The sequence below is a fragment of the Corvus hawaiiensis genome, chromosome 15 (genome assembly GCF_020740725.1).
Source record: "Corvus hawaiiensis isolate bCorHaw1 chromosome 15, bCorHaw1.pri.cur, whole genome shotgun sequence".
Lineage (NCBI taxonomy): Eukaryota > Metazoa > Chordata > Aves > Passeriformes > Corvidae > Corvus > Corvus hawaiiensis.
This window is the reverse complement of record NC_063227.1, coordinates 16484251-16509532: the sequence shown is the minus strand read 5'-3', so window position 1 is coordinate 16509532 and position 25282 is coordinate 16484251. Positions and strand designations below refer to the sequence as shown.

At 45.7% G+C, this 25282-nt stretch overlaps 1 protein-coding gene across 5 annotated transcripts in view; it reads left to right on the top strand.

The window, feature by feature from the left end:
• LOC125333655 (rho GTPase-activating protein 7-like) overlaps positions 1–25282 on the top strand; it is a 59753-nt gene that overhangs the window by 7161 nt on the left and 27310 nt on the right. The window lies entirely within an intron of this gene.

Sequence of the window (25282 nt, the reverse complement as noted above, 5' to 3'; positions counted from 1 at the left end):
CCCTGGCTTCAGCTTCCCAGGGCTCTGACACTGCAGACTTTGCTGTTGTTTCCATCGTCCTCCAGGAGCAGGGGATTTGTGGGGGGCAGGCCTGTGGTGGGTGTGCAGAGGGTGCTTGTGTGAAGAGGCCAGTGCTCATGTGCTGCACAGCAGCTTCCACTTTGCTGCCCAGTTCTGATCTCTCACACAGGAATGAGGATCTTCTTGAAATGTGACCTTTTTTTTCAGTTTTACTCCCCATATTTGGTATCTGTTTGTCCCTTCTTTCACAGAGCAGCCCAGTAATCAGATGACATCCCTGACTCATGCTGCCCAGACGTGCATGATGGGGCCTTTCTATTTGCTAGAAAAAGCCTATTGATTTAATTTCTGTATCATTATTCAGCTAATATGGAATGTGTCACTGATGGTGGTGCATGAAATTGAATGGAGTCTGAAAAAAAGGGTGAAATATTAAATAAACCTTGCCAAAGGAGGGGGAGGAGGTAGAAGTGAATGTGCAGGAAGGGTACAGGGTGCGGTGTCTGCTGCTCCACCTCTCTGGTTGTACAAAGGCTGTGTTCCCCTGGCTTCTGGGAAATGTTGGCAAGGCCACCTGAGCTGGTCAAACACCAGCACTGGTCACTGCTGGGGGACACTGGTTGAAAGCCATGCCAAATATGGCCCAAGCTGCACACAAAATATGGTCCCTGTCACCTGCACACCTCGGCCTGAGCAACGAGCTGTCATACGTCCTCTCACCCATACTCACACACGTGCAACACTCTCTGTTACACGTAAATAAAGGTTTGGGTGTACAGAGGCACCTCAAGAGCATGTCACAAAGCAAACCAGTCTGGGCTGGCTGTCCAGGAGCTGTGGGAAAGGCCTGTCAGACACGGCTCTCCCTGGGCTCTGGGGTAACTTACCACTAGATGTCACAGTGTGCTTGGGTTTGCGGGGACCAGGAGTGCCACTTGTGCTGGGGACCCCCAACCAACCCACCCTGAGCAGGACAGAACTGCTCTCTAAGGTCCCTTTGTTGGACCAAAGCACACGAATAGCATCTTTCTGTCTGTTCTTGTCTTCTAGAGCATTTTGGAAACATTTCTAGCTTTCATGTGCCACTCAGCAAAGTCTGAGAGACCAACAGGTGACTGGAGAGGTTCACATGGTGCCAGCCCAGGGGGGTGACCTTGGTGGGACCCCTGCCCTGGCAGGCACCCAGTGGCCCTGCTCCCACTGCAGCCAATGTTGAGCCCTCATTAACATCAGTGAGGTAGCAGGAGCTCATGGTCTGTGTCCCAAAGCTCTTGCTCCAAGGCGGACAAGTTCTGCCACTCCACCAGCTCAAGGCAAGTAGAGGCCAGCACTCGTACAGCTGCCTGGGGCTGACCTCTGCCTAAACCATCCCAAATGGATATTTATAGGCACACAGGAAACCATGCCGGACCCTGCACTTCCTCTCCCATCCAAGCTGAATCTTTAGTTAGCTGGGTAGCACAGGGAGCATTAATTTTGTGTGTTTTTCCATTGAGCATTGTGCTGAGCAGGGGTAGAATACGTACGTGGTCAGCTTTGGGCAGGCTGGTGATGGGATAGGCAAGTCATCCTCTGAACTTGTTACAGATCTATAAAAAACTTGGTATGTTATTAAAAGGCTAGGAGTATGTTAGAGTGAGAAGCATTTGCTGAATAACTACAGCAATGACAGCATTTAAAGCCTCCTGTTTGAAGTGGTTTATGTACAGACCCAGAGTGGCGAGGCCACCCCACGTGCTGCACCCTGGCAGTTCTTGGGCAAAGTGTAGCTGTTGAATTAATGATGGCATCACGCTGTGGCTTTCATTCGCCACCAAAATCAAGCATGGCTTTGCCAGTCTAAGACTGAACAAACGACACAGCCAGGGGTGTACAGTGGGATTCCTTCCTTGTGTTCTGTGGTATCTCTGATCTTGAGATCAGGGTCTGCCCAGCTTGAGCAGGGATGTTGTGCCTTGGACGCTGGCCCAGCCTGGAGAGCAGCTCCCCAGGCAGCCCGGTGCTCCCTCGCTGCTCCTTGTGTACGGGACGTTGGGGGGACTCAGATGTGCAGTGACGGGAAGCAGAGCTGTGCTCCGTGTGTGCAGGGGGAGCCACTGCCTGTACCCCTGAACCTGGAGAAATGTAAATAGCAGCTGGTGACCTGGCTGCCAGACACTGTGCTGCCCAGGCACCGAGCTGTGTGTGCTCCCTGCCACAGACAAGATGGATGGGTTATCCCTGCAGGCCACTCGCTGCTATTAATTTTCACCACATGAATCTTCCTGACCAATAACACATTATTGCTTTCCTTTGTCTGGGATTGCCTTTCCCCCCTTCCCTGGCACCAATCCAGAATATCTACAAATCTTACTTAGTCACAGTTAATGACTGTGCCTTAATATCAGGAGTCTCCCGAAATACTCCATGTGCTGCTCTTTCCTCAGAGAATGAGAGCTGACCACACTGTCATTGCCACCCACCAGCAGTAGCCATCGCAGCAGAAAGTGCTTGAGCAGAGCCAGGTGCTCCCCCGGAGAAGAAAGATTTGCTGTGCTGCAGGGCTGGAGCCCAGTTCCAGCTCTGGGGAAGTGGTGTAGCCTCACAGTATTCCATAAAAGCATCACCACAAGCTGGCTCCTGCTCCAAGCAGCCAGTGCCAGGTGAGGCCACCTGCCCAAGCCCCAAAGACACCCCAGAGTGCTCCTTCCTGGAGGTACGTGTGGCATAAGAGGGTGGCATTACAGATTCACTGCTGTAGGATAGTGCCAGGCCTTGGAACAACAACTTTTTGAGAAAAACACCCAACATTAAAAAAATTAACATAAATCTAATTTTCTGCAGTTATTGCCAATCTCAGTTAAATTCTGCAACATGACCAAACTGCTGCAAGGCCACACACTAGTATGTTAAATGTGTCCCACTGTATGCATTGAATGTGATTTCCAGACACTGAGGGCTTCTGGAGGAGAGTGCAGATAAGGGTATGCTGGGAGGCAGCTGCCCAAGAGCTCTGCAGGAGCAATCTGTGGGCACAGACACATGCAGGGCCCTGAGTTTCCTTTCATTTGTTGGGTTTTTTTCACTTTTTTTCTGTCCTGTCACCCTCAGGTGTGTCAGCTTTTGATTTGCACCAGCCAAAGAGCTGATTTGGAGCCTGGCCATTAAACCCATGCAAGGCAGCATGGCTGTTAGCCCAGCTCTGGGGAGGACCCTGCACTGGGGCCACAGGGCAGGTCCCTCACTGTCCCACAGCTCATCCATGCTCACAGCCAGAGGGTTTGACAGAGGTTTTGGCACTGCTTCTCTCCTTCCCTGGGGCTGTGTGGGTGCTCCTGGAAATGAAGTGCATTCGCTTCTCCACCTCCTGAAGGCAGAACCAGCTTTTTCCCATTTATCCCACTCCCCTGTTGGCTGGGAATGCAGCACAGACTCATGCTGCATTCCCCATGGCTGAGTGCAGTGGCCCAGAGCTGGGATCTGCTGGTTCCAGGGAACTCTGCACTGCCAGCAGTAAGGAAAGTGCCTCCTCATTGCTTCTGGGCTCTGCCTCAGAGCTGCCCAACTCCTTAACATCCTAGTCATGTGCAGGGAGTTTGTCTGTCTAAATCCCTGGTGTCTGATGTCTGTTGAGGGCAGCCCTGCTCTCCCAAGGAGAGGAGCTGGAGCCTGCAGTGGGCAGTGCCCTTGGGCCCCCATCCCAGCAGCCCACGAGTGTCTATGGGTCCTGCAGTGGGGCTGGGCTGGGCTGGATGCACCTGCTGCATCCAGTGTCCCAACAGCAAGGGAGTGCAAGCACAGACCTGGCTCCTGGGGTGTAGAGCTTGTCCAGCTCAGGGAAAGAGAAATTCCTCCCTGGGGCCTTTGCAGAAAGCAGTTGGAGGGCAGGGATTGCAAAGGCTCTGCCCCAGTGGCTGCACCTTCCCAGGTGAGGGGCAGTGATGATGGATGCCCCACACCCTGCAGCTTTCCAGCTGGGAAAACTCCTCAAACCATTCTGTTCCCAAGGAAAGTGCACAGGAGAAGAGCTGCCCAATGTCTGCCTGAAGTATCTGGCTCACCATCAAACCATTTGTGTCAATGGGCATTTTCCCTTTCTGGGGACAACCAGCTGACTAGAACCTGGGATCCATCTGCACAGTCAGGCAGGGAAGTGAGCTGGAATGAGGGGGCCAGCTGGGTGTGAATAGGAAGGACTTTGCCTGGGATCCCAAGACTGCTGAGCTTTTCAAGGCAACCCATGTGTTACGATCCAGTTTAAACTCAGAAAAGCAAAGCAAGCTAAGTCTCTGTGCATAAACTGGAAAGAACTTGGAAGGTTCAAAATATTCCCAGAAACGAGATTAAAACCAAACGAGGTTAGATGTTGATGCCAAAAAAATTGATGTATTTTATTTAATAGTAGAGAGGCAAAAAAAGAGGGGAAGAGAGAAGGAAGGAAGGAAGGAAGGAAGGAAGAGAAAGAAAAGAAAGAAAGAAAGAAAGAAAGAAAGAAAGAAAGAAAGAAAGAAAGAAAGAAAGAAAGAAAGAAAGAAAGAAAGAAAGAAAAAAAAAAGAAAGAAAGAAAGAAAGAAAGAAAGAAAATGGAAAAAAGAAGTGTGCGTGGGGGGTGGGGGAACAGGGAGAGGTGACAGGGGTTAGGTGGAAGCATATCTCCCATCTGAGGATCCCAATGATGTCTTGTTGCTCCCCTCCATCTGGTGTGCTGGTGGTGAGGGTCCCCCGTCGCTGCCATGGCCACGCCACCACACCGCCACAACACACGCCACGCCAAAGAGTACAGAATCCCGTGGATTAATAGACACTTTGGGCCAGGTGGGAACGCCCACATGCCTCCTCTTGCAGGGGCTAGCTTGACACTGTCCCTTGCAACACTGAGGGTCTGTTGCATCATCTCTGGTGCTCTGTGCAGGGCCTGGGGACCCCTTTGAGGGGGGCCCCTGTGATGGGTCATGTCACCCCCTTCTGCTGTGGATAAGCTTCCCCCTCCCGGTGAGGACCCCTCAGTTGGGCTCCTCTGCACAGTGGAGGATGGGCAGTCACTGCACCTCTGACCAGAGGCCTTTCCAAGACACCAAAAGCCTCTCCTCCCTCCACCCTTTGGTGCAGGGGGTCTGTTCGAGCCTGGCACCTGGTAGCCCTGGGACTGTGGTCTCCACCTTGGAGGTGTTAAGCTTGTGCTCTGTCAATGTCCCCAGCCCTGAGTTGTTACTTCATCTTATCTCCATCAGCGAGTGGTGTAACGCCTCAGTCAGGGCCCCATTCAGGGTTTGGTAGTCTTCTTTGCAGCTTTTTTAACACAGTTTTAAAAGTCCCTTAAGAAAATGTTTAAGTCATAGACTGTAATATTTCAGTCTCTGACACCAGGAGTGCACACAAGCAGAGCCCATGTGCATCCCAAGGTATGGCACCCACCCTCAGCTTGTCCTGGAGTCGCTGCAGCAGCTGGCACAGGAGCGATCTGCTGCTGCCAGGAGAAGGGAGCACACTATGTTCAGGGAGGAGAGGTCAGGTCTCTTCCTGTTTAGATGTTTTCAAAAAATGCTTGAGCATTTTAGTGGAAAAATGACTGAGGGAACCATCCAAATTAAGAAACAGGAAATACTGCACTAGCATAAATATAATTTTGACAGCTGAATGAGCGGCAAGTGGTTGCCAGGTAGGGCTCATAAAGAGGCTGCTGGGCCAGCAGCTGGTGGGGAAGATCAGCAGCCAAGGGGCAGGTTCTCACTGCCAGGCGCAGGGACACACCTACCCAGCAGGTGCCAGAGCCAAGTCACTGGGTGTCTTTCACCTCAGGGTCTCCCAACACAGTGCCAACAGTCAGCAAGATGTGTCCTTCAAGTGGAGAACTCCCCATGTTTCCAGCAGTGGATATACTGAAAACTAAGGCACTAAAATCAGAATTTTTATGGAGTATAAATAGCAGCAGACTTCCCCGTGCCAGGTTACCTGTGTGATATTAGCTGTTCAAATCTAATGTCCTCCCTGCTCTTGACTCTCTCTCCCCTTCAGCAGATCACAGAAGCTCCCCAAGCCCCTTTCTAGCCATATGTTACGTTGATGTAATGCTGCTGCTAAGTCTGTGCAATTACTCAATTACTCCTGCATCTGATTGCAAGTAATATACCCTCAGGGCTTTGGTTCAGTTTTGCCCATTGATGTGCTGTGTGACCTTGAGCACCACATTAAATATACTTTCAATATTCAAAGTAATTTTGTTCATTTATGACCGTGATCATGCTAAACTACTCTGCTCCCATCCTTCCAAGCAGTGTCTACATGTTATTTATTGCAAAATTTAAGGATAGAAACTATCCTAAAATACAAAAGAGATCTGGGGGCCTGTGTTCCATTCAAATTCACCTCAAGCAAGTTTCAATGGAGCTTGAAGAGCCTAAGAAATGTAGATACTTCTGAAAATGTCACCCTAGCTGTACCTGCAGGCTCTGACATTCCGCAGACACCTGAATTACTCAGGCGAGTTCCCCTTGCTGATCCAACCTGATGGCTGCAGGGCTGGCAGAGCATTAAATATGCACATATTTAATATCTGCTCGTGTGGAGGGGGAGGATGCCTCAAAGTGAAAACTGCTGTGCATTCAGATGTGTTCTTCAAAACTAAGACAGGTCTGTTCAGCCTCAAGCCGACTAGTAACAGCTACCCCTGGCTACTGGGGCACGATTTGGAGGGGCTGTGGGGTGCTGCTGTCTTCCTTGTTCCGTGCACTGGAGGGGTGGAATCAAGGAATGGTGTCTTTGCAGAGAGGTCTGCTGGAACAATGAGCAGCCAAAGGAGAAGCGTGGACAGAGCCTATCCTGTCACTGGGGTTGTCCCCTGGCTGATGGTACAAGGTTTTGAGAATTGTCTTTTTGCATGTTTGTATGGGGAACAACTGTGGTTTTCCCTTTACCTTTGTTGGAAGATGGCTGTGAAATAACATGCTCAAGAGGCAAAGCTGCTTTCTGAATATTTTAAGAACTTTTTCCTTGGTTTTTTGTTGATTAAGAGTAAATGAGACTTGGAAAAACGGCCAGTATGGATTTACCCCGGGACCATTCTGGGAATAAGCACATAAAAAATAACCCTTTCCTAAAAATGTTCTTTAGAGCCCCACCCTTCAGGAATGATCTTCCCTGCAATAACCCCGGCCTGGACAGCACTGGCAGACCAGGGCTGAACTTCAGCTCTGGTTCACCCTCAGCAGTTCCTTTTTACAGTGCAAACAGCTCCCTGGAGTCAGAGGTGGTTTGTTGAGGAACCACGCACCAGAGTGAGTGAGGACTGCAGAGTCTCTGCCTGTCACCCCAGCTCAGTGAAAGCCATGGACAGGAGATGGGAGTGACAGCAGCAGCAGGATTTGCTCCCCACTTGCTGTTCCTCTCTGTACCTGTAGTGCAAAGGTAAACTGCAACATGAGTTGCAGGTAATGTCAGCACACCTGTACACAGGAGCTCTGCTGTGCAAGTTCGTTCTTTGAATCTGTAAAGTGCTTCATGCTCCTTGCCTTGTGAAACAACACTGAAGCAGTGTGATGTGTCGTTTCTACAAATGCTCCAGCTTCTATACACAAGCCTCAAACCACTGAAACAGTCACCCAACGTCAGTGAAGAGGAGGGCAGTGATAGACTTGAATGCTTTAAACAAGTAAAGCTACAGACTTCAGCTGTGCTCTGATTATTTTCTTTGAATTTGCTTCCTTTCCACTGCTTTTTTTATACTGAGACATAAATAATCTTAAATTCCAGATCACCCATGGGTCCAAAATTTAGCTGTAACAGGGACTTCTGCCAACTTTTACAAAAGGATTTTGCTAACATGAAAGAAAATAACTCATACATAACAAACACTCCTCCTGACCCACGTTATCCTTTTGCATTTAAGGTCAAACATCTCTGAAAGGAGGGGGAAAAAAAAAAAGATAAAGGAGATGCAGAGAGTCAGCTGCAACAACAAACCAAACCCCTGCATGAAGGTCCTCCCATCAGGGCTGTTCACAGCTGCCACTACATTTTTTCCTTGGCCTGAATAATGTAAATACTGGGCTGGGGAATGCTTTCCTTTACACTGGTGTAAATCTAGGCTGGAGTTCCAACCTTGACCTGACCATGCACACACTTTATCCCTGGCACCCCTGCCTCGGGTAAGGGGACCTGCTTCCTCAGAGGACCTCGCCATCCTTTGATGCTCACTGCTGTGTTGAATAAAGGGCTAAATTCCTCTTGTTTCTTGAAATAAACTTGCAAACCCCTTGACCTTCCTGAGCTGGAGGAATATGTTTACAGATTGTTTAATTCCATTTGTCTTCCTGAGCGTGTGAGAGGGACAGCAATGTGGTTAAGAGAAGGGGAGCTGTGCTGTGTGACCAGCCTCTTTTGATACCAGAGACAAGACACTGATGAATCCCATCCACTTTGAAGGGTACAGCCATTCCCATTTTTGGAGGAGGAAGGAAAGGAATTATTTACTGGAATCCCCTATAATTTTGCTTTATATAAAGTTCATGAGGCAGCAGTGTAACATTTTGTGTTTTGTTATCTATTCTGACGACGTCTTCCAGGACACCGGTGCTTGTGGACTTCTAGAAAAATATCAGGAGGTAATTCTGCAGCAGCATCTCTTTTCTAGTCCTACACCATCTAAACACGTCCTTTACACTTGGATTGCTGCCTGAAGTCAGGGGAGCCAGGAGAAACAAAGTTTATCAGAGGACAAGAGGCAAAGCACAAGGAGGGGAGGTTACTGACGTATCTAAATTAAAGTGTAGAGCTTTATTTAAAGGCTGTAGAAGCTGGAAAGAGCTGTTTAAGACAGAAACCATCTTTTTTCTGAGGCCTGGGAGGCACTAGGAGGCCTCATGGGTGTCATCACCAGGTACTTGTAATAATGTCACTATTTCCAGAAGTCTTGGCATGAGCAGCATGGCAGGAGAGGAATTGTGAAGGGTAGCTGACTGAGGATAATGGATAGTAGGATGAAATTGAGAGGAAAAACTTAATTGGAATTAACTAGCTGAGAAAAGCCTCTTGATCTGTCAGACAGTGAAATTACCTCTCAGGAGCAATGGTATAGTCTCAGCCACGTGGGCATTTAAAGCCAGTCTAATGTCTGTGATTCCCTGAGTTAACTGGAGTATCTCAATAATTGGAACTGACACAAAGATTTATCTTCTTTGATTGACTAGCTTTCACAGAGGCTCATCTCTTTGTGGTGCTGCACAGAGCTTTCAGGACAGCTGTTTGCACTTAAACTGCCACGAGCTGACAGTGTGTATCCATTTCAGCTCTTCAAATGTGCTCTTTGAAAAAACACTTAAATCGCTGCAATAGACAGTACGAATCAGTCTGCAGGAAAATGGAGCATCCTTACCTGGGGCTCAGTGCTATAAATCTCCCTGTGCCAGTGCTCGGCGCCCTGCGGCAGCAGAGCCATTTAGGTGCATTACTGCCAAATGCACAATCAGCCTGAAAAATTGGGCTGATTTGGCCGAGGCAATAAAAGGAAAAGGTGTTTTGCCAAATGTATAAAAACAAATGGTTGGTATTTCAGCGGTTACAGCAGAGTAGGATTAATCACACTAAGATGATGGAAATGATCTCCCGTGCTCATTTTTTCTGATTTCAGAAGAGACAGCGATGGCTGGCCTGAAGGGTGAGGTCCTGTAAGAGCTTTTGTGTTTAGATTTGCCCAATTATTCACCTGCTGTATGACCGTGTGCATATTTCCTCTCTGACTTTGCCTTCTCCCTTTCAGCAAAGCTCTTCAGAGCACCTTCAGAACACCTTCCCCTGTATTTTGGTCCTTTCTGGAGTGTGCAGGTAGAACCTAAGAAACAAGATGCCTCTTTTGCTGTGGAGAAGTAGAGCATGTTGGAAATCAGAATTTATGGAAATATTAACTCCCAAGCTGATTAGTGTGTGGATTTACAAGCTAGGGATAACCACATCAGGTTGGACAAGAGAGGAATAAGCTGTTGCTGCCAGAGATGAAATCCACTTGACCTGTTTGCTGGTGGCAGCACCAGAACCAGCTTCAGGTCACAGCTTGTGGCTGCTGCTTCATGGCTGCGAGGCTGTAGAGGTCTGACTCACAGCCTGACTCCTCAGCTCAGAGCCACAGCCTGTCCCAGCACACCAGCCTGTGGGCATGCATTTCGGAGGAGAAGAGTTGCACAACATCAGTCTGCAGGGAAGAGAAGCCAGAGCAGCACTGCTGGCTCTCCTGCAGGTTTCCTCTCAGCTCCAGCCCAAAGGCACAGCCCCACTCTCCCTCCAGTGTCTGCACCACCTGGAAAAAGGGAGCTCTGTGCCCTGAGATTTCTGTAATGCTTCACGCTGGCTGAACTCTTGCTCTCCCATTAAACCTTCCAGGTCACTAAACCTTTCAGGTTCCCAGTGCTTAGCTGGTTCCTCCACTGGTCACAGCCACTGCTGCCTAAACGACCTAGTTAGGGAAATTAGCATAAACTAAATAAGCTCATGTTTTCCCTGGAATGCTGTCAGGTATATGAGGATAATATTCTGATTTCCTTTTTAAGGGTAACTGGTAATAAAGGGGTCTCCATCCCATTGGAATATTGTTTTTCAAACTACTCTTTCTTCTGCTATGAAAAGTTTAGATTAAATATATCTATACAAAGTCAGGGAGGAAAGAAACTGAAAGTTTAAAGTGAAAATTAAGGAAGCAGTAGATAGTAAATGGTTATTTAAAGATTGGGGGGGGAAAAAAGGGAGAAAAGAGTAAAAACACACTTAGAGAAATGGGCTGTGGGTAACACATGTAAAGTTAGAGCTGACTAGTACCACAAGCAGTTTTACATGGATGTATATTCCTTATTACACTCTTCTATTAAGTTTCTTCATTCCCTCTATTGTTTGTAAAGTCTCCTCAGGAGATCATCTGTTCTGCTGAGCTGGGCTGTGTCTGCATGTGGGCTCTGGGGTTATCCAATAAAATCCTTTTCTCAGAGGGCAAACCCCCTCCGGCCCAGAAGGGCCCCAGTGAACCAGCTGGGGCCGGGCAGGTGTGACATGGAACCCTTGAGCTGACCCACTTGGACCAAATCCTGCCCTGATGGCCACCAAGGTGTCCTGGGGAAGGCCCTGCTGTTCAAACACATCATGGTGGGAGCAATGAGCATCCTCTCTCTTTGCTGACCTCTTGGCTCAGAGGGCTTTGCTTCTGCCCCACCATTCCCAGGCTGGTTTCCCACACCTGTTCTCCTTCAAAAAGTCCTTGAAGAGCGCTGGCCTGAAACTGCCAGCTTGTCTTACAAGCCACAAATCCTGCTGCTTCTCATGTTGTGCAAGAGTGCAAATAAATATTAGTTGTAAAATGATTCAGTCTTTATGAAACCCAGATAGACTGTTTGGCTTTTAATAGCACCAGCCCCGAATTACACGTCTGGACTAGACACAGTGCAGAGATTAATTTCCTTTAATTTGTTCCAGAGCAACTCACAATTTAATTTAACTGAGCAGTTCCTTGTTCTCTTACTCTGGAATGATGGATTGTGAAATGCACTCCTTTAAATTAATCCAGACACTTGATTTTTGTCAGCAGAGTAATCTTTCTCAGCGGTATGCTAAGTATGCTTTTAAAAGGTATGGTGAATATGAATGATATGCACTTGGTTGATGATTTAAGTGTTTACACTTTCCAAACATCGCAGAAAAAACAAATATGGCTTAGCCGCATTTTGTTTTATAACCTTTCAGAAGTAATCATTCAAATAACATCAAAAGGGCTTAAATGGATTTCTAAATTTGATGGTACATGTGAGGGCAACTCCCTTCTCATCAGAGAACCATGATTTTGAAATGGGGCCGAGCAAAGCTTAGCTATTTCTGATTGCAGGGCTTCCATAGATCATCCAGAAAGATTGCTATTGGAGCCATTAATGGTAAAATATTTCATGTGGGTGCTGTCACTGCTTACGCTGGCTTGATGTTGCAACAGAGCAGTGTCCTTTCCTTTGTTTTTTTTCCTTTCACTTTTGCTGCTTTTACTTCTTAAAGATGAAGTGGGGCAGTTCTGGAGAGGAGCAAAAAGGCTGTGTATGAATATTTGTTTTTCTATACTGCCTCCTTTAGAAGAACTGCAAAAAGTTGTAGTGAAGTTGAGTAAGTGATGTTGATGTAAACCAACCCATCAGGTCCTATCAGCCCAGGCACTCCCTCACTCTCTTTTATCAGAGGTAAGGACTATCTGAATGCCACAGCTAGAAACTGCACAGCATTCCTGTGTCCAGCTGGAACCTGACAACAACAGTTATTCTTAAATGTGGGGAGACAAGGCAAAGCCTCCTGTCACAGAAATATGTGGCAGTGCTTTGTAGGCAAAGGTAAATGTCCCTAAACTTAGCAACACATGAACTGCAGCACACACCTACCCATTCATTCTCAGAAGGTCGACACCTACAGAAAAGGACACATCCAGCCTCTGGCCCTGGCTGAGATCTGGGTTCCTACTTTGTATGTAGTGGCAGCACATTGAAAAGGGTGTTTGGAATCAGGCAGCCTGAATCCTTTTACTTCTCTGCCACTGGCAGACAGAGGGATGGCATCTTCTCTGCAAAAGAGATTTAGATCTTACTGAGATGGCCTTATAATATACAAAATATTAGGTAAAGATGTTTTGCAAAAAGTGAGAAATTGCTTTTCTGCAGGCCACAACTTACAGATGTTTATGTGTGCTGGCATCCTAATATTGACAGAAAAATGTGCTTTTTTCTTGGTCCTTCTAAAGCCTTTTACATAGGGAATGCATACTTGACTTGTTACCTTGCCTACATAGCTAATGTGTACCTTGTTCCTTCCAAACCTAACTCTGCTCCAGCCTATGACATTCCTCCCAAGTAATGTTGTGGGTATTTGGCAAGCAAAGGAAATGTGTGTGTGTTTCCTGCCAGTCTGACTTAGCCACCATTGCTTAAAATAGAAGGTGAAGATTCACAGTGTGCTTCATGCTCCTTGCCAGCCCTCTCTCAAGACAACGCTGTTGTGACCTGTCAAGTCCATGTCCTCTAATAGCCTACACAGCCAAGTCATCCAAGGAAAAACTGTTTGGCTCAATAAAGGGGCTGTGTTATGCCTGGACACACCAAAGAATGGATGCAGCCTCCCATCACAGGTAGACTTGGCACCAAGCTTTGCTCCAGTCTTAGGCAAGGACTGAAGGCTGCTGAAATCTGAAGTGAGCTAAAACACATCGATGTCTTTTGATGTGAAGTGCTTTTATGAATAGGTTTTATTGGTTTGGGTGCTTCAGTGCCAGTATTTCTATTTTGAACATCTTAGCAGCAATCTTCTTCAAATTCAGAATGTGTGAAACACTCTTCTGTTGAGTTTTGAAAGTCTATTATAGCCTAGCAGTAAAATAATCAACGCAAAGGCTTTGAGGTGTTAAAACCAAGCTTTACTGGCCTTGCTCCTTTTTCAAAACAGAAATTGATTATTAAATTGGTTTGCAGTATTGCCTGGAGAGTGGATGCCTTTACACTCATCACCTGATAGTGGAGAAGCTATGGAAGATACAACCATGTATCCTAAATGTGCATTAAATTAGAACTAAAATCCAACTGGCTTTTGTCTTTACACTGCTGTGTGACAGGAGCACTGGCTCAGTTAGTCTCTAGACTTGGGCTCACAGCCTTTCTCAGAACCAGCGAAGGTTTGTTAGCCATAATGGGTGCTGTCAGCTCCTCCAAGAGATGTCACAGAGATAAAAGGACCAAAACTTAGATATTGATGTCTTCAGTAGTGACTTTGCGTTCTTTGTTATTCCCTAAAACCAAATCACAACTAAACCATAAGAAAGGCCACTAAGGCTTGGTGTTTCAGACTGTGCTGTGCATTCCCAGCTTGTCTCACAAAAGCCCTCTCGCCGGGGTGCTGAAAGCTCCGTGTCGCTTGCCAGGGGCTTTGCATGAGCTGGTGTGAGCTGCAGGCCACTCGATCACTCGGCACTGCTGCAGGGCTGTGCTCAATGTGGGCCAGCCAGCTCGGGTACTCTTGACATTCCTGGATGTCTTCTAAACATGTAATGCTGATAGAAATGTTGTTTAAATATTTGTGAGTTATTTAAAAATAGTGCGTCAAATAAGCAGCCTGGTGACGCCCGACAGATCTCTGGCTCGGACAAGTGCCTTGGTGGAGAAGGAAGAGGTCAGCACGAGTTATGTACACAACTGAGGCTCTGACGAGAGACACGCTGCATCCGTAAAACCCTGCTGGAGAGCCCCCGTGCATGGGGGTCCTGAGTAAGGGCACGCAGTGGCTGCAGTCGGTCTTGATGCTCCGGCCTCGAGCAGGTCCATGGCTGGGGCAGGAGGTGCTGCCTGGGGTTTGGCCACGCCCTGGCTCCCGGGAGCTGGGACAGTTGGGTTGTGGAAGCAGAAATGCTTTCTGCAACCTGGAGGACGGGAAAACTGTGCCAGCATCCCCATCCCATTCTGAGCTCTTTAGGCTCTCTTAATAGTTCCCCTGCTTGGTGCCCATCTTTATATCTAGAGGACTACATTTTAGGAATGGGGAGTGAATTTTCCATCCAACCATGACTGAACTCTTTCAGTAGTTTCTTCTCAGTATTATTAGACACAGCATTTTAGGTCAGTAGAGGTGCATGCTGGACAGAGGGGAAATGGATTCCTGTGATAGACAAGCGAGCTGGACATTATCTATTCATTATTTTAAATATTTATTTCCAGAGCTCTAATATACTCCTAAAATATTTTAAGAGCTGATTTTATATGTCAACTTTATTCCCTTATTTCAGTAAACAATTATCATGCAGAGAATAAAACAAGCTCCCAGGCATTGCTGAGATACATTGTAGCCTAAGCCTACTATAACATGAATCTACTTTTATGTTGCCTTTAAATTGATTTGACATCAGTTCCAGGTCTATTGTAAAAATGAGATACATGATTAGATCAACACTGTCATCTTTCTGAGGTATTTCCACTTTTTAGTGTTGCTGCAAAGGAAATGATTTTCAAAGCACTCCGAATATTGACCTGTTTCTTGCCTCTTGTCACAATCCATAGCATGGCTGCAAGGGGAGCTCCTCTGTAGTTCCCTGACTAGACAGCACATCTTGTACATTTGGAAAATGGATTTGAAAGTTGCTACTGCAATTTTACACTTTGCCTTATAGATACTGATCTCCAGGTTCCTTTTTTTTTTTTCCTCCTCATTGGTTGCTTTATTCTTGTTCCCTTTGACATCTTCTTCTCATTTAAAGTGCCAGAGTGAAAAGCCAAAATGAGTCTCAGCTTCTCTGAGGTCCAGATACAAGCTGTGCTGCTTTTGAGATGAAAGTGCTACATATACTTATGGAATCTATTGAGGCTATTTATCAAAATCTTTTGGCTGTTATTTCTCCCAAACAACAGTTGCATTTTCAGAAGTTTACCATTGGCCTTTACCATTAGCATTAGTGATTCAAACGAAAAGCTTAAGCATCTGTCATAGAAATGAGCACATATAAAAAACCCACAGAAATAGAACAGCGGTGTTTTCTGTGAATGTCTCAAAGATTTCAAGGAATTATTTTCTGATGATAAATTTGAGCCAGGAAAAGAGCAAAGAGCATCAATTGTATCATAAAATCAGTGCATAATCCATAATGATTGATTTGGCTCAAATTGACCACCATTACTTTTTCCTTCTCTGTTATTGTCACATCCCTGGAAACAGACTGGTTAATACTTGACAAGTAAATACCTTTGAAAACAGTTTCAGCTTATGGGGGAATGCAAACTGGTCAAGATCACTGTGGGATTAGTTGCTCATACCAAACAGCAGAACTACAGGTAAGATCTATTGGTCCCCTGTTGGGGTCCCTCCCCTGCCGTGTAGCCCTGGGAGAGGGGCCCTGAGGGCACAGGCACAGGGCTTCCCTGCCCCTGCTCAGCCTCGTTCCCATTGGTTGGTTTGTGTTCCCTGCGCGGGCAGAAGGACCCTTGGTCCCGTGACTGGAACAGTTCCTGGGCAGAGCTCCGGCCATGCGGCTGGAGAAATAAACATCTCTCTGAAACAGCTAGCAAGAATCTGTCTGTCCATATATATTTCCTTTCCATGGGACTCCTGGTTTGATATATGCGTGTTGCAGGATCCCCACTGCAACAAATGGTGGAGATTTGTGAGCAGAACGATCCCCGATCCCTAAGCGACTGATTTGTGTGAGTAAACCCCGGAAACTTTGGATTCCTCTTCTTGGTTTTGCTTTGCTATTCCATATCTAAACTATGGAGGAACCGTGGGAAGACTCTTGGCTCTCAGAGCCGCATATGGACATTTATCTTAAACTTAAAATGATTCTTGAACAACGATTTGTAAATTTTAGCTTGATTCAAGCTCAAAAAGAACTGAAACACTTCCTGGCATGGTTGTTTAAGAACTTTTTCTATGTTTCTTGGGATTTAATTCTTACGAAGGGCTTTTGGAAAACCGTTTGGACACAGTTAATACTGGAGTCAAAATATATGCCGATGGAAGAATATTTTTGTGAATATTATTTAGTTACCGAGACTGTTGAGCAATGTCAGCTGTGTCCTGGCGAAGGGAAGCCTGGCGCAGGGACCGTGCGGCCCAGGCCACGTGCACCGAGCGCTCTGCGAGCAGCAGCGAGGCAGTTCCCGCGCGCGGGCGGAGCCACGCGAGCCGCAGTGTCGGTGGCGGAGCGAGGCGCGGCGGGACCCGGCGGTGCCCGAATGGCCCCGTGCAGCGCGTGGTGGAGCGAGCCCCGGGAACGCCCGGCCGAGAGGGGCGGCACGCGGGCGGTGGCTGGCGGCGATGGCGGTGGAATGGAGCCGCGCCCAGCCGAGACGCGCGCTGGAGCAGGGCGTGGGGGAGTCATCGCTCGGGGGCCCGGCCGAGACGTGGGTGCAGCGCCCGGCAGCGGCAGCGAAGCTGCGACCAGAGGAGGCGACGCACGGAGAACTGAGTGGCACGGCCCGGCCCGGCCCGCACAGCCCCGAACGCGACCCCGGGAAGAGCGCGCAGGCACCAGCAGCCCCGACAATTCCAACATGGGAGCGACCGAAGGAGAGAGCAAAGACGCAGCGAGACAGAAAACAGCAGCCACTCGGAAAAATGAAAAGATCATAGTAACTAAGACCTTAGGGATAGTAAAATGGTATAATGTTAAGCAAAATTATGGTTTTATAACAAGGTGTGACAACCAGCAAGACATATTCGTGCATAGAACTGCTATTAAAAAGAATAACCCTGAAAAATGCATCCCAAGCTTGGGAGATGGAGAGGTGGTGGAATTTAATATTGTACTAGGGAGAAAAGGGTTACAAGCATCGCAGGTCACTGGGCCTGATGGTGTTTCTGTAAAAGGCAGTACATATGCAAAAAACCGTAGTCATGTTAGACAGTATCTCTATTGTAAGTCCCCCCTACAGTCTCCCTTTCCTAATCCCACCTTTCCCTTTTACCCTATGTCCTATTACCCCCAGTGTATTCCCAATCCGTTTTTTCACCCATGGTTTCCCTCACAAAACCATGCTTTTGCCAATTGTTTCCCCAAAAATCCCTTTCCAATGGCGAGTGGGGGATGAAAAGGGGGAGGGAAGAAGTTAAACCCTCTCCTGCCTCAGTTTCCCCACAAAGCATGCCCGGAGAGTCCTGTCTCCCTTCTGTCAGCCCTAAGATGTTCCAGAGAATCTGTTTGGACATTTAAAGACTCAGGAGAGTGGCTTGTTTTGTCTTGAAACGGTTCTTGTTACGTTTATCCAGTTGTTTTCATTCTCCTTTTATTAAAATAAAACGGGTGAGGTGTTGGGGTCCCTCCCCTGCCATGGAGCCCTGGGAGAGAGGCCCTGAGGGCACAGACACGGGGTTTCCCTGTCCCTGCTCAGCCTCGTTCCCATTGGTTGGTTTGTGTTCCCTGCGCGGGCAGAAGGACCCTTGGTCCCGTGACTGGAACAGTTCCTGAGCAGAGCCCCGGCCATGCGGCTGGAGAAATAAACATCTCTCTGAAACAGCTATCAAGAATCTGTCTGTCCGTATATATTTCCTTTCCACGGGACTCCTGGTTTGGTATATGCGTGTTGCAGGATCCCCACTGCAACAGTCCCCAATTATTCATCAAAATTATGGCTTCACAAATGCTTGAAAATAATGAAGCAAGGATGTGACTGTGGCCAAACTGTGGAGAATTCTAGCCAGTATTTGCTACATCTATTTAATCATCATTCTATCAAAACCTAATTACCTTTCAGATTTTACTATTCTAATATTCAATTTCACCAATAAATTGCTAAAATTTCCAAATTTTATACATTCTAATGCTTCTTATCTATGGGAGTCACCATACCTTGCTCTCTTGTGACAAAACACTCCATGTTCCTTTGCATCCCATTGCTCACTCTGGTGGCAATTCCACACCATTGGTAATAACTCTGGACCACCAGTTCCCAAGCTCTGACATTTAGATGGCTTTATTTCTCTGGCATCTATTTAGCTCAAAAGCAAGGAGTTCTTGAAAATACAAGCAAACCTGTTCTCAGGGGATTTCCAGATCTGACTGTAGGCACAGATAAACTCAGGATAGTCTTTGCTCTAATATGGCACTTGCCTGTTTCTGCTTCCTGAACTGTTAACACAGTTAACAGTTAGAAACTGTCTTTTCATGTACAAAATCAATCTGCTAAAATTAGGAGGTACTGGCTTTGGCTGATTGGCAAAAAATTGATCTGCCCAGCTGCTTTGATTTGTTGCTGGAATGAGCATCCACTGGACCCTTGAAGAATCCTCTGTCCAACCACTTTGTTCAACAGCTATAATGAAGATAGGAAGAAAGGTAAGCACAAGGTAGTGCTCTGCTTTTCTGGTCAGGCAAGAAATCACTACTTTTCAAGAACCATGACTGAAAGAGGATGCAGAATTTGGATACAGATCTCATTTCACTCAGCCTTGGTTCACAGCAGTATCACAGCAATGTCTGATCTCCAGAGGAAAGGGCTGAGCTCTCTGTCAGTCTCTGAGTCACGTCACCTGCTTAGCCAGGGGTGCCGCAGTCTCTTGAGGGACTTCCCACTGTGGCTCTGTTTGCCCACACACCAAACTCAAACCCTGGTGAAACGGTGGGGCTGCATCCGAGGGGAGGCTTCCTGTTTGTGCCAAGGCACTTGGCTCACGCTGCACTGGCTGGGGAAAGGAACAGCTCGGTGGGGGTTTGTGAACAGCTTCACACCTGCAGGCCTGCTCATGTGTCAGAGGGACACAGCAGCACAGAAGTGATTCCTGTTGGTTATTTTACACAAAGGGTTTTATTTCTCAAGTGTCAAAGTGTCATTCCTAGAATGGATCATCCATCCATGTCCCCATATCAGCCCTTTGGAGGTGTACTGGTAAGACATAGAGTGAGCAGTCTGGGTTGGTTTATTTATTTAAATAGCTGAAAATGTCCTGGTGAGTTTATTCTCTTTATGTGCTGCTGAACTGACAGTGACTCCAAGCAGGAATGAGGTCCCCCGGGGGTGCGTAGGCTGCAGAACCCCTTCAGAAGACAGAGGACATCACTGACTGTATATTGGGTCTCAGTGTTGAGATGGAGGTGAGCTGCTTCTGTCCCTAATTTCTCCCTCCATGTAAAATGTCCATGCTGAACAGTGGCAGCGAGGGCTGTGTGGAACTCCCATCCAGGTCACCAGAAGCAGGCAGTGGGCAGAGGGCTGTGAAACAAGGCTTTGTGAATCAAAGCCAGTTAAAATCTGTGGCTTCTTATGTGGGAGCAGTTGAAAGAAGATACTTTTCTTTTCCATACAGTTCCACACATATTACTTAGAGGAACTTCATATATTTTGTGATGTTCTGTCCCCTCTCATGTGTTTGTCTGGCTCTCCCACATCATGTAATGTCTTTGGCAATAACCACCATCATCCAAGGCAGGACACTGTGCTCACTAATGCCTGGGATACATGCTGATTATGCGTGATCTTACTCTTTTGGATTTGTTTCTCACATGAAAACCCTCAAGATTTTCCTTCTAAGGAACATTAGTCTCAAAAATTTACTCTGGAGAGTAGCAGAGTCTAGCCTGACTGCTTTGCTTGAAAAAACATTTTGTCATTTCTGAAATAATGTTACTTTGAATAAAAACCCAAGCATTACTGACAGTGCCTCTGTGTGGTGCATGTGAAAAGAGGTAAGAGTTATCTATTCCCAAGTATCTCAGGTCCAAATATAAGCAGGTGCAATCTAAAAGGTTCTTCAGGACCATTTCAGCAGCTTATTTGTTCCACTGTGCAGGGCCTGCTCTCGCTGGAGTGTAAATAAACCAAGCCCAAGTTCTCTTACAATTGTAGAAATGCATTTTAATAACAGAGAAGACAAAAGCTTTTAGGGACTATTCTTTACTGGGAATAGGAAATGTAAGAGATTACAAGCAACAATCTTTTTTTTCCTCCAACTTATGCAGAAGTGTTTTTTAAGCTTCAGCAGTAAGATGTTGACTTTAACTTGAACTTTTTTGCAGAATGCTTTCAATCCAGTTATATTTATCCAAAGCATTGGCTACATTTTGGAAGAGAGAACTGAAACGAAGCCTCCAAGGCTGCGTTATCGATCGAGTGCTTTCCTTCCTCAGGAAGGTCTGTTTGTGAGCACAGATTTTGCTCTGTTCCTCAAGCACCCTGGCCAAGGCTCTGCAGGTTAAAGCTTTCATGTACAGACTTCAGAAGTGTCTGTGGCTCTGCCTTCAATGTCACTTTTCCTTTTAAGTGACTCTTGAGATAGGAGAAGAAGTTAAGCGATTGAGAAAATCAAAGTGCTTACTCTGCTCATTTTTCTTGGCTGTCAGGGGGTCAGAGCTGTGATTCCACTCTGGGTACCCTGTTCCCTGCACTAGGCAGTTAAACTCCTCCAGGCTCTGTTCCTAGGCATGAAGGTTAGACACAGATTTCTGACTCCATGCATCCACTACATTTCTCCTGAGCTTTTTCATGCTAAGTGGTCTCGGTGAATCTATGAAACAAGAAGTTAGGGGTTTTGTTGCTACATTCTCTCACCCACATTTTAGGAACTTCACTAGCTCTGAAAGAATTCTTCAATTTGTTTAGTCTAACCCTAAAAGTTCCTGAGAAAATCCCCGGAATTCATCATGATAGCATAGTGTTTTCCTCTTAAAAATGCTTGACTTTTAACAACAGAAAGCAAAAGCTAAATTCCAGCTTGAGATTTGACCTGCTCTAATGAGAAGCAGATTACAGTTTTAAAGAAAATTGGGGCATTGGAATTTAAAGGAGGGAAGATCAAATCAAGTCATTGACACCCACTGGCTGAGGCAACATTGTGTTGTTTTTTATAATTAACAATTCCACAATATTTCCTTTCATCACATCATGGAGTAGTTGTGATTATCATAGGAGCAGGCAAACATCCATATAAATGGACCAACTGCTAAGGGATACAGGAATAACAAGGACCTTTTACCTTTCCATTTTAAAAAAGGGTTTGTCTTTGAATCTCAGTTCTGGTACCCGGTATTAGAAGGGGAATTCTCCCTGGATTTTATTTTGCAGGAATTTCCAGAAGAGGTAAGGGAGGGAAGGGCATGGGTAATTCCCTACCATTTTGTGTTGCTGTGACCTTTTTATTGAAGGCTGTTTAGAAAAGAAGACATAAAAATTAGGATTAATGATTGCCAGACCCTGTCAGGAACCAAAATCCATAGCAGCATTTTCTAGAGTTCAGGCCTGTGAAAGTAAGCTTGGAAATGGGATAATGCTTTATCTGCTGCAGGTTTCACTGGAATGTCCCAGTGAAAGCAGCCAAGCAAAGTTCATTGGGAGGTGGAGACAATAACCTGAAAACCATTTGAAAGTTTTTAATCATGTTTTAAGATTTTGATGGTGAAGACTGGAAAATCAGGTCTAAACGGTTTTGAATGGCTACAGAGGGACAAACCACGAGAATGGACTTCCTGTAATCCAAGAGCTTTTTGAATGACTTGGAGCCAAACCATTCTATCTTGATTTTCAGGCGAAAAAACCTGCTGTTAATTTCAGGGGACCACTGAATGTGCTTATTTTCTCATACTTCTGTTCTTACACAGATGCTTTCTGACAGGAAGACCAGAGTGGTAACAAGATGCTACTTCTATAATATGATGGGTTAATGTTTTGACTTCACCTCAACAGCACTTCAGCATATTCAAGAGTCTATATTTAACAATATTATTTTCCTCCTTTCAAAAAAAGGTTAAAGACTTTATTGAGCTCACTCTTGTCACAGGAGAAGAAAAATAGTGACACAGTCCAGGTTTCTGTTTGTACATCTTTCTCCCTGCGATACACATATGTGCAGTTTGTGCAGTTTATCTCCCTGCAATACACATATGTCTAACCTCTCTTGCATCACAGATGATAAAGTTTCAGTCTTTGTCCCTAGAAAAATACTTTTTAACCAATGGATTTCCTTCTCAGGAATTTTTGGTTTTGTAAACCTATCTCTTTTTTCCCTTAATTTCATCTAATTATTTTTTATTTTAAATCCTTTTCTAGTGAGCTTATTAATTTTCTTCTTTCTAACTGATAGTTATTCCCCACCACCTTTAACATCCCCCTCTTTTAACTGTCTCCATGTATTGCCTGTATCTTATTCTGCATTTTTCCTCCCAGTTGGTCTAACTTGTTAATTAATCATGTGGCTTCTCTCTGAAAAACTTGTCTCCATAGAAATATCTTTCTTGATGCCTCCTAGTATAGTCACAGCTGAAGTTAGATTCCTTGATCTCCTATGTTAACTCAAGATCATCAGAGAAGAAAACAGAAAACAATTATGTTGGGATCTTACCAAGAGAAAGTTAGAAATGAAATTTCACTCAGCTTTGATTCATGAAAAGCATTGAGGGAGGTGGTAGAAGGGAGAGAGGGGAAGAAAGGAGGGAGGTGATCTCTGGTAAGTGTATCGGAAATACTCCAGTGACAGGAATTAAAATATGAAGGGAGCTTGGCTTGAATGGGAAGTGACTCCACTGCTTGGTACTTCTGAAATAACTGTCTTGGCACTGCTTGCCTGTCTGAAATAACTTTGGTGACTTGGAGGTTCTGCACAGTTTTGGTTAAGCATGAGTGAGGAATTTAGCAGCAGCGGGCTCATTTCTAAAAACAATTAATTTTGGTCATGCAGTACTTTGTGAAGTTGTTTAAAAATGACCCACTCTAGGACTGTTTTCACCACATTTGAGCAAGGTGGAATGTGACTGGTTTGGAGCCACTCTGGGCAGAATCCCTGCATGTGCTGAATACAGTCAGGGGTTTGATCAAAGCTTGGAATGAAACCCATCAGAAAGGTTCTGGAGTCTTCAGCAAGGGTCAGTGGTTCCAGAAAAGAGGAAATCAAGCAACAATGACCATTTGGAGAAAAAGATCCCATTTTCCAGGCATCAGTCCCAAGCACTGGCATAAGCTTTGAGGCTCTAGTAATGTTATTGGGTGCTCCTTGGCGAGCTGCAGAGCTGGGAACTGAAAAGCCCAGGTGAGCAGGAAATGTTTTCTTGTCTTTGTCTTGGGAACCTCCACCAGCAGCCCCACAAGTAGTCAGCTGCCCCTTCTGAACCTGAGACATCCTTACTCCAGACACCCTTACTCCAGTGTGTAAGCTTCCTGTGTGTGGGCTGAACATCCTCTAATGAGAGGCAGATGCCAGGGTTCCCTGGGTTCATTGTCCTATAGGATACATAAAATGATCAAAATGGAGGAATGTGATTCCTTCCTGAAAAGCCTCCCGAAATTCTCCACTGAATGCTGTGTTGTACTGGAGGAGTTCACCCCTAAGATTTTCTGTGGGCCTTTTCATGGTTGGTGACCCACACAACACGAGGGAGCTTGATGGTAGTTTACTGTCAAAGAGAAGGAAAATGAGCATTTTAGGGTTGTGCACTGTCCTCTTGTGGGAAACCCCCAAAGGAAAATGGGTGGGAAAGGGAAACTGCATGCTCTGGTTGGAGAATTTCTATGGGATGGGAGCAGTCTACTGATGTTATCCCCAGATTTAAATGATACATTCTGTCTCCCTAATCCAAGCATATAGCTGCAAATTTAATCAAAGCAGGGTGTGTACTTTTTATATGGCTTTGGGTGGGTCTGGCAAAAAGCAGTTTCTTAGGTAATCATAGCAAATGCCATATATCACACTACCCTAATTTCTTTTGTATTGTGTCACCCGGTGCCAATATCAAACATCTTTTTCATTGCCATACAAACTGTCCATCTAGGAAGCAATTGCACAAAAATAAATCATAGGTCTGTGAAAATTTTGCATTTGGTTGTTATACAGAAAACTAGTGATAATGAAATACACCCATAAATTGTAACTTCGTTAGGGTATAATGTTCCTAAATGAGATTAGGAAAAAGAAGTTTTCTTCATCTATAAGAATTCTTATTTTAATCAGAAGATTTTTGCTTATCCACTTCATGCAAGTTCTTATTTTTCCTGCTCTGTTTTAGGCTCCAAACAGTAAGAGTCTAAACACTGCACGAAGTTGTTCTACAGAAATTTAGAGCCTGGTCTGGCTTCCTGGAGTGGTTCATGGAGTCTGAATTATCTTTCAACCTCTGTAAATTAACACACCATCCCACCCTTCCATCTGCCCTATTGAACTGTAATGCCTGACAGTCCAGCAGATATAAAATTATTAGGGATTTAAAGTTAACTTGTAGGGAAATTATTTAAAACTTTTGATATGTTCTTCTGAGACCAGCCTACATGCTGCTCTGTACCTGTTGATGGTTGTTCAGGCTGCAAAGACTGATCATGGTTTTTTACTAGATTTTGTACCACATCATTAAAAGCAGAAAGTCAAATCATAGCAGTAATGAACTACAGCAAATGCAAAGAAGTTGAGTCTGTTGCAGAGGTTGAAAAACATGCTAATATGATTTTAGCAGCCAGATTCATTGATCAACTGCATGTGAGCTTTTCGGACCACAAACCCTTTTTAGTCTAGACTAAGTCCATATAAGCAAAATAAAAGTACAGGTTCTGTCTGACCCATGAAAACCACTGTGGCGAGGGACCTCACTGCAAAACATCCTGAGGCTGGGTCACTCTCGGCAGCGGGGATGACAGATCCGTTTTAGGGATGAATCCCAGCTCTGCTCTGTTCCTTCTGTGCTGCTGGGCACAGCGTCTGCTTTGCGGGATGCAGCGTCGGCCTATTTTTATTTGGAGGGTAGAGGTAGGAGTGTTCTGCGTATTTGTTAGAAAGGGGGAAAAAAGTGAAAAAAGTAGCTAATTTTGTAAAACTTTGAGGAATGACATCG